Source organism: Rhinopithecus bieti, unplaced genomic scaffold (assembly GCF_001698545.2).
Source record: "Rhinopithecus bieti isolate Rb0 unplaced genomic scaffold, ASM169854v2 scaffold_7684, whole genome shotgun sequence".
In the NCBI taxonomy this organism is placed as follows: domain Eukaryota; kingdom Metazoa; phylum Chordata; class Mammalia; order Primates; family Cercopithecidae; genus Rhinopithecus; species Rhinopithecus bieti.
In genome coordinates, this window is record NW_016806071.1 from 2,690,884 (window position 1) to 2,696,374 (window position 5,491).

The 5,491-nt window shown below is 48.3% G+C and overlaps 1 long non-coding RNA gene across 1 annotated transcript; it reads left to right on the top strand.

The window, feature by feature from the left end:
- Window positions 1–650: 650 nt before the first annotated feature.
- LOC108531245 (uncharacterized) lies at window positions 651–5,263 on the top strand. Its single transcript, XR_001886110.1, has 3 exons — window positions 651–1,691; window positions 1,797–1,965; window positions 4,914–5,263. It is a non-coding gene; the product is annotated as an uncharacterized LOC108531245 (long non-coding RNA).
- The last annotated feature ends 228 nt before the right edge of the window (window positions 5,264–5,491 follow it).

A 5,491-nucleotide genomic window follows, 5' to 3' on the forward strand; every position in this document is an offset into this window, starting at 1 on the left:
CCATGGGAATGAGTCACACAGACGACTCAGTTCCCTCTGTGAGACTGCCATTGTCACCATCACAAACACCGGCAACAGCTGACCTTTGCAGAGCCCTCCTGGGGCCCAGGCATGTGCTAAAGACTTCTTCTGTTTTAACTCATTTTATAGATGAGGAAACTGAGGCATAAAAGGCAAAACAAGTTGGCCAAGATTCCAGCCGGTAAGTGGGAAAGCCAGGATTCCACCCACCGACTCGTTCTGGAGCCCATGTTCTTAACTTCCACCGTTTACTTTCTTGCCGCCACCTCACATGCTCCTTTCTTCCAGAGTCAAGGTCCCAGCATGGTTCCCAGCTGAGCCTATGTCCCAGATTTCAGGGAGAAGACCACTTGTCCTGCTTTGTGTTTTTGTTTTTGAGACAGTCTCACTCTGTCACCCAGGCTGGAGTGCAGCGGCACCATCTTGGCTCACTGCAACCTCCACCTCTCAGGTTCAAGCATTTCTCATGCCTCAGGCTCCTGAGTAACTGGAATTACCGGCATGTACCACCACACCCAGCTAATTTTTGTATTTTGTGTAGAGATGGGGTTTCACCATGTTGGCCAGGCTGGTCTCAAACTCCTGGCCTCAAGCGATCCGCCTGCCTCGACCTCCCAAACTGCTGGAATTACAGGCGTGAGCCACTGCACTGGCCAAAAGAAGAGCACCTGTTCTGCCTCAGTTTCTACAGTGGGAGGTATGATCCTGCATCTCAACTCTTTTGAAATGCCTCTGCAGATGGAAGGGGACTCGGTTACTGGACACTCAAAAGCCTCAAGTGCTGATGGCCCCCACAAGACTGAAGTGACCCCTAATAAGGACCATTTGCAAGGTCCAGCCCTCAAAACCTTAGGCTCCCAGGGGGGAATCTCAGATACACAGTCTTTGGGGTCCTTAGCAAATAGGGTCATTCATGGGTTCCAGGGTAGACAAGGTAACTTGTGGCATGGGCTGGTGATCTTTCATGGGAAAAGCTGGGCTGGGGCCCCTCAAATGCCTGGAGGTCATGTGTATACAGGCTAGGAAGCCACATTTCCCAAGAGGATGTCGGCAGCCCTTGACCCCAGAGCTGGCATCTCTCACACTATTTTCCCAAGCGACAGCAGCAGCTGCTTCCCCATCGCTGGAGGTGCATCTCAAGGAGAGAAAGCCGCTATCTTTGTTTGGCATTTTTCGATGTCAGCAGTAGAGAAACAAAATCAGCCCAAAGGACTGTTTAATTGCAATATAAAAAATCATGCGTTTTCAAGGGAAAAAAGGAGAGTTCTCCACCCCGTCGGTTTCCAGTGCAATACCGTATCTGCTGATTCTGCCTCATTCAAATCCAAACAAGTACATTCATCATCCCAAAAAGTGCCATTCAAGCGACTGCTCTCCGCAGGGCCATATTTTGCCTCAAATGTTCCCTAGCTCAATTAAGCCTGGTGCAAGCTACTGAACTCCTAGAGGAGTGGGTGCCAAAGGGGAGAGGCTCCAACAGCGCCTTGGAAAATCTTTCTTGCTCCTCTGGTTCTCCCGTGGTGGAAGGATCATCAGCAGAAGCCCTGGATGAAGTCAGAAGTCCCATCCCAGAAGAATGCCAGCTGTGACCGGGGCATGTGCCTTCCCCTCTTGAGGGCTCAGTTCTCTATCTGTAAAGGCAGAAGGTCGGGCTGGATCAGGGATGGCAAGTAGGTGAAACGTGCACCCCCATTCTCACTTCCTTGCCCATACCAACATCCCTAATTACTCAAGACTTTATTTACTGAGTCCAGTTCCAATCCTTCTCAACACAGCACTCCAGGCCACCAGCACTTGAGATGAAGCGTGCTACCATCCTGGGCTCCACGTCTCCTGGGTTCTTTCCAAGTCACACGCTTGAACCTTGACAGCAGCCATAACAGCCAACAGACCCTCACTGTGTGCATCTTGTGGGCCAGACAGCATTCTGTGTGCTTTGCCTAAGTGAGTATTTAACACACCCAGTAACCTCATTACTAATGTCTGCACTTTATGGATGAGGCACAGACAGGGTAAGTAACTTGCCCAAGGTTACACAGCTGGTAAGTAGAGGAGCTGGAATTCCTATTCAGGCTGTCTGGCTCCCGATTTGGAGCTCTTAACCCCTCACGAGGGTGGACACAAGTCAATCAACACAAAAACCAGCCTCTGGGCAGAAGCAGGGGCTACACCTGGGTCATCTTTATGTCCCCATCACTCTGTACTCAGTCAATGTTTGTTGAACAGCAAATGAATAAATGAATGAAGTGAAAATTAGAGAGACACAGGGAACAGCACGGTCATAATGATATTAATAATGGCTGCTGTTTATTGAGTGCAGACTCTGTGCCAAACATGACACTGTCTCACTTGGGAGGAGCTCAATAAATATTCGTTGAAAATGACGATCCTAATACTTGCCCTTGGTGTCCCCCCCTTGCTCCCACCCCACCTCTGCTCCTGTCTCCTGGCCAAGGACCAACAACCAGGGAAGGAAACAGTCCGACCACGCTCAGCAGAGGCTTGTCAATTTTTTTGACTGTGACATACAGAAAGGAATTTGTTTTATACACACACCTTGAAACAGCAGTCCCACAAAACAATATTTACCCTTCCTAATTGCAAAGTATTGTAATCTCTTTCTAGTCTATCCTATCAAAAGAAAACCCTTGTGGTGACGCACTAAGTCGATTTCCGGGTCCATTAGTGGGTGGTGTGATTTGAAAAACATCACTCGCGGGTCAGGCACTAATAAGAGTTGGTATCGAGTGCTCACTACCAACTGTGCAGTTAGTCACCCATTTGACTCACACAATGGCCGGGTAGTTAGGTCATTACTATCCCTGTTTTTCAGATAAGGGGATTGAGACCCAGGAGCTTGAGTTCCTTAGTGGTCCATTCCTGATCTATCAGTCAACTATTGCAGCAGAACAAACAACTTCAAAATCTCAGTGGTGCAAATCAATAAACATTAGTTTCTTACTCCCAAATTTGTGGGTTGGCTGGAGTAGCTCTGTGTTCCATGTCTCTCATCCTCATCCTGAGACCAGCAGGCCATCCAGGACATCTTTCCCCAGCAACAGCAGTGACACAGAATAAGCCTTGCTGCAAAACACATTTCAAGCCCTGCTGCATCACATTTGCCACCTCTCAAGTCTCAGGGATGCACTGCTGCACTTTTAATTAAGCATTTGTGCTCTTCAGAAGAAGAGAAAAGACACAGATCTATGCGTAACAGTACAGCAGCACTACATATTTCATTCTGACCGCTTTTGGAGTCAAATGAAAATAGCATTTAAAAGTCATCCATTTGCTTGAGTCCAGGAGTTCAAGATCAGCCTGGGCAACATACTGAGAACTTGTCTCTACAAAGAAATAGCTGGATGTGGTGGTGCATCCCTGTAATCCCAGCTACTCAGGAGGCTGAGGTGGAAGGGTGGCTTGAGCCTGGAAGGTCCAGGCTGCAGTGAGCCAAAATCGTGCCATGGCACTCCAGCCCAGGTGACAGAGCGAGACTTTGTCTCTAAACAAACAAACAAAAAATGTCAACCTTTTACATACTCTATGGTGAGACTTATAGTTCTGTTTCCGTGTTTCCAGTGAACTTATTCCTTTAAGAAGGAGGGAAGGGAAGAAAAAGAAGAGGGAAGAAAGGAAGGAAGGAGAAGGAGAAGGAGAAAGAGAAGAGGAAGGGGAAGGGGAAGGGAGGGAGGGAGGAAGGAAGGAAAGAAGGAGCTGGGGGAGGGAGGGAAAACCCACAGGGTAGATATGTGGGCAAATGGCCTCCCATCTCTGAGCTGAATTTCTTCACCTTTAAAATGATGATACAGATGAATACATTTTTAACATGCCGTCGAATGACAAAATTAGGTTATAGCACAGCACATAGAGGAGTGCCTCATTTTTGCAGCTTTGTATTTGTATAATATATATGCATGTGCACACATATTTAGGTGCATAGAGAAGTCTCCGCAAAAGGTTCACCCAAGTCTTACCACTGATTCCCTCACAGTGGTGGGATCTGGAGTGATTTTTGTTTGCTCTGTGTACTTGCGCTGTTCTGCGTGAATGTTTTTATCAGGAAAATTCATTACGTAGATCATCAGAGAAAGCAACAATGGCAGTCATAGTTTGCTAAACAAAACCAGAATCACCAGTGCCCGTGCCCTGTTCCCTGTGCCTTCTGCTGGAGGCAGCCCCCACCCCCAGCCAGCCCTCTTTTGAAGCCTAGGCAAGCTTATCTCCCGGACAGGGTTCAGACCCCCCACACACTCCTCCACACCCCAGCCTCACGTCCTTGTTCCTCCTGTTCAGCACCCTGAGCACACTGGCATCTTATCTTTCATATTCCTTTTGCCTCCCTGTTCCTCAGACATTTAACAGCATGGGGTCAATCTCCACTAACACCCTGTGAGGCTACAATGCATTCATCCACCCTTCCACCCATCCATTCGTTCATGCATTTTTCCATATAGTCACCCATCTATCCATCCATTCATCAACATTCACTGGAGCTCACTCTGTGTGAATGTCTGTGCTGGTTGCCAGGGACCCTGAGATAAATCAGATGCCAGCTCTCAGAGTACCCCAGGCTAGCATGCACATGTACCGGCTAACAGTGGCATGGACAAAATGCTGTAGGAGCACAGAGGAAGACCTTGATTCTCCTGCTCTAACTCCCATGTTTACAAATAGGGAATATCAATTATCACTTCCATTATACAGACAGGGCACAACAGAGGCCACGATGTCAGAGGTGAAAGGCCCTTGGGGGACTCTATTAGGGACAGCAGGCACATGGTGTGTGTAGCATCACTCCCTGTATCTCCAGACCATGGCAGACATTACTAATCAAACAGGCATCTTTCCCATGAAGCCGAGGCCCCTCTGAATCAATGTCAGTTCTGTTCTAGGCAGCCATACCCAGCAACTGGAGTTGGCATTTGCGTCATCAAGTCCAGTCTCAGATGGGGGAGTGGAGACCGACAGGCTCAGAGGCACCTAAGGCCACTGTGAGTTAATCTCCTGAGTTGTTCTCAGAGGGATCTGACCACAGAGGGGTAGTGCCAGAGTTTACTGTGTGCAACTCCAACCTGCCTCCCTACACCTTGAACAGAAGAACTTTTGCTGTCTCTGCCTTCTGCGCCCTGATCGCAAGGGAGGAGACACGATCCTCAGCTGAAGAAATCCAGGAGGCATTGTAGCAGGCGGCTTTTTGGCGGGCCCCATAAATTACCAAGTGGATTAGGAAGGATAAGTAAGCCGGAAGATGCCAGGCCCACACACAGTAACAGGCCTGGCCTGGACGTATTTCATTTCTGATCACACTGGATCGAGCAAGAATTATGGACAAAGTCTATAAACCTAAGCACTGTGCCTGATAATTTACACTGCTCACTGTCATTTTTAATGCACGGTGTCTGCCTCTCTCCAACCTGGGAACACTAAATCTGGCCACTTGAAGAACCACTTCATGCTACAATATGCCAGG